Genomic DNA, 8479 nt, shown 5'->3' on the forward strand with positions numbered 1-8479 from the left:
CCACCTTCACTAAGAACTTCCCCACCTCAGAAAACAGAACAGAAACCACACCAAAGTAAACAAGTCAGACAAGTGGCCACAAAGACAAAATCAGGTCTCAGTGAATGGGGTGACATCTCACCATTACTCACAAGTGGGACTCAAATCCATTTACCATGGGATTTGAATCCCCTCTACTCACCTCCGGAGGATTTTTCATTTAGATTCCTGCAAACGTGACACATGGGCATTCCAAGGAGGAGGAGAATTCCCAGTCATCTTGGAGCAAGGGAAAGAAGTCTCTAGTGGCCATCCCTTCAGACTGACAGGTTCTCCCACATGCACAGACCTCCCTGGGCCAAGGCCTGAGGCTAAAATCTTGCTGGGGACACTTGCAGGTAGTCAGTCGCAGTTTCTTCCTGAATATGGTTGATAAATTGAAGGTGCCAAATCAGAACGACAAACAAAACACTCAACAGAAAGACACAAATAAAGAAAAAGACACATACTGAGGGTTGTAAATTGCCAAACAGAAAGTGCCAGACTTAGATGGAATATTCTCCAAAAAATGCCCACATGAAAGTGCCAGACTACAGATGGAAAATTTCCACAAAAATGTTGCACTAAACAGCAATTCACCCAGATGGGGACTGGGGAATTCTCTCACAGACCCCATGGCAGCCCTATAGTGTGTCCTACAAGACTCTTTGCCAACCAGAATACAGATCCCGCGGGAAACCAGAATTACAGGTACAGAACCTGCAGGCAACCAAAAATAGAGAACGGTAATGACTCAAATTACTGGCCGGGATTTTCACGACTCCATGCTTTGGGGTCTGGGTGAGTTTATGGAGGGGGGCATCCCGGATGAGCCCCCAGATGAAGTGTCCAGATTTTGGATGCCCCCTAACAGACCACCAGAGACGATGATCAATGCAAACAGCAAAGAGTCGTTTATTGCAAGCTCGAGCTTGGTCCTCTGCACACTAGGTAACCGGTGGCGCTAAGAGGCCCTGAGCACAAAATTAACACAACTTTTATAGTATCAAACAATAAAGGTAAGGAGGTCTCCACACAAGCAAGTTCAGAGGGTTTCCACACAAGCAAGTTCACAAGATCAGGGAGTTTAGGTCCACCCTGATGGCACTACCCTTTTTCTGATGGAACAATTAGGCAACTGTTCTATTCCTTAAGGGTGGGAAGGATTGGTGGCAACCTGTGGTTTTTTGAGAACTGTTCCTCTTTTCAGGTTATTCTAAGGGAAGCACAGCTACAGGTTGGTGGGGTTAATCTTAAAATGGAGTTATTGTAGCTCTTCACTAGGTATTTTATTTTTTGTAGAGCCATTACGAATGGAGTTGCTTTCCTGATTTCAGTCATGCTTTTCTTATTGTTGGCATACAGAAAAGCCATGGATTTTAGAGGGTTAATTTTATACCCTGGTACTTTGCCAAAGTTTTGAACCAACGATTAAATTGAGAGTGGAGTCCGTGGGATTCTTTAAATACAAGATCATGTTATCTGCAAAGAGGGAGAGTTTTACTTCATCTTTCCCCATTTGGATCCCTTTTAGGTTTGCATCTTGTCTTATTGCAGAAGATAGGTATTCTAATACTAAATTGAAGATAAGTAAAGAGACTGGACATACTTGTCTGATTTCTGAGTTAAGAGGAAATGGCTTTAGTTTTTCATCATTAAGTATAATGCTGGCTGTAGATTTGTCATATATGCCTTTATTGTATTGAGGCAGGTTCTCTGGATTCCTAATTTTTCCAGAACCTTCATTGTAAACGGGTATTGGTTCTTGTTAAATGCTTTTTCTGCATCTATTGTGATAACCATGTGGTTCTAATTCTTGCTCTTGTTGATGTAATGAATTATATTAATTAATTTGCATCCCTGAAATTAATCCTGTTTGATCATGATGAATGATTATGTGGATGAATAGTTGAAGTCCATTGGCCTAAATTTTGTTGAGAACTTTTGCTTGAATGTTCTTCAAAGAAATGGGTCTATACTTCTCTTTCGTTGATGATTCTCTGCCTGGTTTTGGGATAAGGGTTATGATGGCTTCATAGAATGAGTTCGGTAGTGAACTTTCTCTTTCAATTTCATTGAAGATTTGAAGGAGTATTGGTGTGAGCTCTGATTTGAAGGCCTTGTAGAATTCCACTGTAAATCTATCTGATTCTGGGCTTTTCTTCGATGGGAGGTCTCTTATTGCTGTTTCTATTTCAATGCTTTATACGGACCTTTTAAGATGGTTCAACTGATCTTGGTTTAGTTTCAGCATGCCAATATTTGCTAGGAAATGGTCCATTTTTGCCAAGTTCTCAACCTTATTAGCATAAAGTTTTGAGAAGTATTCCCCTATAGTGTTCTGAATCTTGGTAGTTCCTTGCTGAAGTTTCCATTCTCATCTCTGAATTTATTTATTGAGCTGTGTTCTATTCTTTTTCTATGTTTTGCTAAAGGTCTGTCTTTTTGTTAATTTTATCGAAGAATCAACTCTTTGTTGTGTTGATTCTTTGTATGTTTTTTTTTAGATTCTAATTCGTTTAATTCTGATTTAATTTAATGATTTCTTTCTGACTACTGAATTGGGGTTTATCTTGCTGCTCTTTTTCAAGGAGGTTCAGATCTGTCTAAATTTTTGATTTTAGCTCTCTCCAATTTGTTGATATAGGAACTCAGAGTTATAAAATTGCCTCTGAGTACTGCCTTTGCTTTGTCCCAGAGGAGCTGGTAATTTGTATGTTCATTTTTGTTGAATATCATGACCATTTGAATTTCTTTCTAATCTCTTCTGTGACCCACTGGTGATTCAACAGTGTGTTGTTCAGCATCCAAATGTTACAGGACTTTCTTTGGTGGCTTTTGGTGTTGAGTTCTAAATTTATTCCCTTGTGTTCTTAGTAATGCAAGGTATAACTTCAATATTTCTGAATTTGGACAGGTTTGCTTTGGACCTAAAATGTGGTCTATTTTGGAAAATGTTCTGTGTGCTGCTAAGAAAAACATGGATTTGATGCTGCTGGGTGAAATATTACGTAGATGTCTGTTAAATATAGTTGTTTAGATTTGTGGTTTCTCTGTTGAGTTTTTGCCAATTTGATCTATGAAGTGGGGATAGGGGTGTGAATTAATTAATGTCTTTGGATCTATGTGAAAATTGACGGAATGTAGTGTTTCTTGTATAAATTTGGGTGCTCCGTGGTTTGGTGAATAGAGATGTAGAATTGTAATATCCTCCCGAAGGAGCTATCCCTTAATTAGTATGTAGCATTTTTTTTATCTAGTCTCACTAATTTCAATTTGAAGTCTATTTCATGTGATATTAGGATTGCAATTCCCACCAGTTTATGGGAGCCATTTGCCTGGTAGATTTTGTTCCAGCCTTTCACATTCAAAATGTGTTTTTTATGGACCAATTCTGACTTCTGAAGGCAGAGATAGAAGGATCTTGCTTTTTAATCCAACTAGACAGTCTATGTCACTTAATTGGAGAGTTAAGTCCAGAGTTAGGAATGAGAGGTGTTTGAGAGTTCCTGCAATGTTATCCACCTTCTTGGGAGCTTCAGTGACTGGATTCTTCCTATGGTTGTTGGATTCTCAGTTTGGGTGCAGTTTCTTGGCCTTTATTGTGGTCTTGTTGATTTTCTATGTGTAGGCATCTTTAAGTATCTTTTATAGGGCTGGCTTGGTGGAGATATACTGTTTCAGTTTTTCTTTGCTATGGAAGGCTTTTATTTCACCTTCGGTTATGAAGGAGAGTTTAGTTGGTTACACTGTTCTTGATTGATAGTTGTCTTTAGATCATTGCAGGCTCTTCTTGCTTTAATTGACTTGCTGCGACATCTGAGGTGATTCTAATTGGTTTCCCTTTATAAGTGGTTGACTTTTACTCCTTGACAGCTTTAAGGAACTTTTCCATTGTCTGAACTGATCCTGTGCGAATTATAATGTCATGGTGGGATATCCTATTCTTGTCTGGTCTATTTGGGGTTCTAAAAGCTTCTTGTATCTGAATAGGCCTATCTTTTTGCATGTTTGGGAAATTCTTTTCTAGGATCCTATGAACAAAGTTTCCTAGACCATTAAGTTCTGTCTCTATTTGATCCTCCACACCCATTATCCTCAGATTAGGCCTTCAGATGGTGTCTTCCAAATGGTGAATAGATGTATCATATTTTTTGGATTTGTCTTGGATAGTTGTATGTTCTTTCTCTATAATAACCTGGCTGTCCTTACTCCCTCAGATTCGATATTCTGCATGGTCTAACCTACTGTCAAGACTTTCTATATTTTTTTCTTTCTTTTCCTTCTAATTGGTTGGCATTGATGGCTTCAAATTCTTTGTTGGAACTTTGTTTATGATCTTGTATGAACTTCGTTACTTCCTTAATTTTGTGCTCAGTGTTTATTCTAAAATCACTTAGTTGATTGGTTATGGTTTCCTTGAACTCCCATTCCTTCTGTTGCGCTCCATTCAGCATTCCCTTTGTGATTTACCTGAATTCTTTCAGCTGTCTGTTTATAAGTTCCATGAAAACCTCTATTGATTTTTGTGTATTCTCATCCCCCTTTCACAATTCCTGTATAACTCTTTGATTAGCTTCCTCACGTTCACACAATTCCTGTCTTTCTTTTTGACTGTTCTCAGCCTGCTCACACAATTCCTTTATTGCTCATTGACTCTTCTCAACCTGCTCACGCAATTCTTATATCACTCTTTGAGTAGTTCCTCATGCTCACGAGATTCCTGTATTGATCTTTGGTTTGCCTCTTCTCTCTTCCTATTATGCTCATCCTGAGACTTTTGCAAGTTTTCAATCATTTCATTCACCTTGTTTAGCAGTAGTGTTTGTAGAGCTTTTTTGGAACTCTCCTCTGGATTATTCATTAACTGTTCTGTCACTTGATTATCATGAATGGGAGTTGAGATTCCCAGATTTGCCATTTTTTCTTGTGTTTTCTGTCTTGTTCTGTCCGTTTGGTATGAAATAACATTGTGTGCTAAAATAGTATTCCAAAGCAAGCATCAACTAGAGTCCTGTGTTTGTACAGTCAAAATGGCTGCAGATAAAATGTAGTTCAACAAATACAATCTATTCAAACAAGTATGGATTAACTTTGAACAACAGAGAAGAATTTGGCAAACCAGAAATTATTAGGTTTAGGGAAATATGTGGGAGAAATAGGCTGAGATGTATGTGGAAAGGTAAAAGGAGAGTGAATTTAATCAAGTCCTAATTTCAGGGAAGGAAAAGTACTGGACAGAATGTTAAGAGAGAAATTAAAAAAAAAAAACAAGAAAAAATGGAAAAAGAACAATTGAAATTTAAAAAGTGAAACTCAAAATTATGTAAATGTAAAGAAATGTTATTGAGAGAAGAAAAGGGTAGGATGAGAGGAGGGGAGGAACAGAAAGGAAATGTCAAAACCTAAAAAATAAAAATCCTTAAAATTAGTTACTTGAAAATTATATAGGTATAAAGAGATAATACTGCTATTAAAGAATGTAAGCCTAAGAGTTTGTGAATAGAGTAATAAATTTCTGGATTATGTGTGTACCCAATGGGGGATAACATATAATAATTGATGAAGGTTATATATCTGCAGCTGCACAGAACAGCAATTAAGGCATGCAAAAAAGAAAGAGAAAAAATGAAAAGAATAAAAAAGAGGTCAACGTAAGCTACATAAAATATAATTTCACTCTTTCTTGTCTACTCTCCAGCCACCATGAGGGACAGAAGAGATGGTTTTAGAAGGAAAAGTTTCTACTCTTCCCATTTTTCAAGAGACCGTTCTCCCCATAAAAGGGAGCATCCATTTTTCAGAGTCACCTGGAGGTCGAAAGGACTCTCCACACAACAGATCTGGCTCCAGTTTCAGCAGCAGGGGTTACTCTCCAGGACAGAGCAGAGCATATTCATTCCACAAGTCTCAGCATAGTTGTGGTGCCTGAACTGTGGCCCTGGGCACTGTCCCTCAGCTCTTCAGCTCAAGGCTAGCGCTCTACCACTTGAGCCACAGCACCACTTGCAATTTTTTTTTTCTTTTTGCTTGTATGGTGCTGAAGAATCGAACACAGGGCCTCATGCATGCAAGGTAAGCGCTCTGACACTGAGCTACCTCCCCAGCCCTCTAGTCAGTCTTTGAAAACATCACAAGACACGTCACCTTCAAGGTCTTCAGCAGTTCCTTCATCAAAGGTTTATCAGCAACACTCCGAAACTTTCGGGATGGTTGTGAAAATGCTGATTGAAAAAGATCGTTCATTGGAACAGTCAATACAGTTGGCACTGAGGTAGAATTTACATGAAATATGTGAGTGTTGTGTTGAAGAATTGAAGCATTAAATTGCAGAGTATGATAATTCTGCTCAAGTGTTTGGAGAGCATTTTTAGAAGAATTAGTGTTTAGGTATAATAAACATTAAAAGAAATCTTTCTAGATATAACCCCCCCCCCTCCTCCACCTGTGGAACTGTGTAAATCTTTAATATACGGGACTTTTGTGATGAAGAGCAATATTTTATTTGGCCATATTTCCAATTCAGTCAAGGGTCTAAAATAGTCTTTGAAAGATACTTTAGCTATAATTTTTTTCTAAACATAAAGTCACTTAATTCATATTCCCCCAGCAACTCCCCGTCTCTCCCCCTCAAATGATGGTTAATTTGCTAAGATTTGGTAAAGCAATCCTGGAGACTAGCTCTTTGTACTTTCTATATTCTACTTTCTTCCATAACATATGCTGATTTGTTTGGTCATTTGAGTGTAATTTATAGGTAGAGATCATTCCACTTAAAATGATAGTCTTTTGCATTCTTGAAGCAGAGATCGCCATGTGAAAACTGTATTTTGAGTTGTGAATTTTTTTTTTTTTTGGTAACTCTTTTGTTAGTCCTTTAGCAAGTTGAGGATATCATCCTAATAAACAGTATCCTGGTATCTTAGTGTATATTTGCTTTCAGAACAGTTCTCATTCAGCAACAATACAACTTTCAAAATTCTAAATCATAACTTCAAATTTTTTTCTCAAAATAAATAACAGTGTTTTCTCTTAAAATACTCATGAATGTTTGGAGTACTGTAGCTGATCAAATCTTAAATATCATACAGTAAGAATAAAAGAAAGCAATTTCAGGTGGAAGATGAGTATTTTAAAAATGAAATTACTGCAATAACTTTCTGCAGAAAAACTCAGCAAATATAGGAGATTGGAGTTTAACATTTTCATAGACCCATACTGGTTTAAACCATTTTTCAAACTATTCCTTTATTAGTCTCTATAATATGAGTGTTTTGTTCTGCTGACTTTTTTGGGGGGTTGGGTTCGGTTAGGGGGCCTGAACTCTGGGCGTGGACTCTGTCCCTCAGCTCTTCAGGTCAAGGCTAGTGCTCTACCACTTGAGCCACAGCACCACTTCTGGCTTTTTTCTTTTTGCTTATGTGGTGATGAGGAATCAAACCCAGGGCCTCTGGCATGCAAGGCAATCGCTCTACCACTGAGCCACCTTCCCAGCCCCTGTTCTGCTGACTTTTAAATGTCTTAACCTTCAAAAATGTTCTTGAAAGAAACAACGGAGAATTAGTAAGTTAGCAAGCAATCTGTGTGTGTACCAGTCCCTCATGAGTGAGCCAACCAAATCATGAGTTAGTTAAGAATTTAACAGGGACCATTAGAATATTCCATTTATTTCCTGGCCATTTTCAGCAGTCCTGTGCATTGAACCAAAATAAAATTTTGTAGCATTAGTTAATACGGAAATTTTTAACAATTATATTTGTTATTACTGCCCAATTGCATTATACTCCCATTCTTTTTCCATTTCTACCATGTTTTCACTTCAATTCTGGCCTAATTCTATGCCCTTTATTGTTGCCTTCATCTAAAAGTACCTAACGTTTACATTGAAAGTGGAAATAGCAATATAAATAATTTTAATGTAGCTTATGATGCGTGCTTCAAAATATGTGTTATATCATTTTACAAGTTTTGATGAAAGCCATTTAAGTTTTCTAAGACCACCTTAATTTTCCTGTCTTTGAAACCTAACTTCTTAACTTTTCCATCATTTATAAACTATAAGCCCAATAAAAGTTCCATATGTTATCTGCTATTCTTCAGTGTAAATAGTGATGTGTTGCTCACTTTAGAAAGATCAAGACATCATTGATGTTGATTTTATTTTATCCTCTCAGTGTTTTTTCCCTTAAATATTCTATTCCCAGAATTCAGTTCCTTTAATCAAGATTTTGTTACAAGTAAAATTTGAGACACTACCATAGGCAGAGGAGTTATTCACTTTATTGAAATTATTAAGTGTTTACTAACATATATTTCAGTACAGGCACAAGCATTTAAAGCTGTTATAGCTTGCCATTGGCAGCATTCTGATAACCTTGTCAGTGTTTAACAGCAAAATGCTCTTATTTGAAGATTCTTGTTTTTGAATAATGCCCAAATGATGTGACAAAACTTTTATTGT

General features: G+C 37.3%; 1 pseudogene; it reads left to right on the top strand.

Annotated features, from left to right (window-relative positions):
* Nucleotides 1–767: 767 nt before the first annotated feature.
* On the top strand, nt 768–6392 carry LOC122097254 (annotated as a pseudogene).
* The last annotated feature ends 2087 nt before the right edge of the window (nt 6393–8479 follow it).

This window comes from Dipodomys spectabilis, unplaced genomic scaffold, assembly GCF_019054845.1.
Source record: "Dipodomys spectabilis isolate Male_0828 unplaced genomic scaffold, ASM1905484v1 ptg000420l, whole genome shotgun sequence".
In the NCBI taxonomy this organism is placed as follows: Eukaryota; Metazoa; Chordata; class Mammalia; order Rodentia; family Heteromyidae; genus Dipodomys; species Dipodomys spectabilis.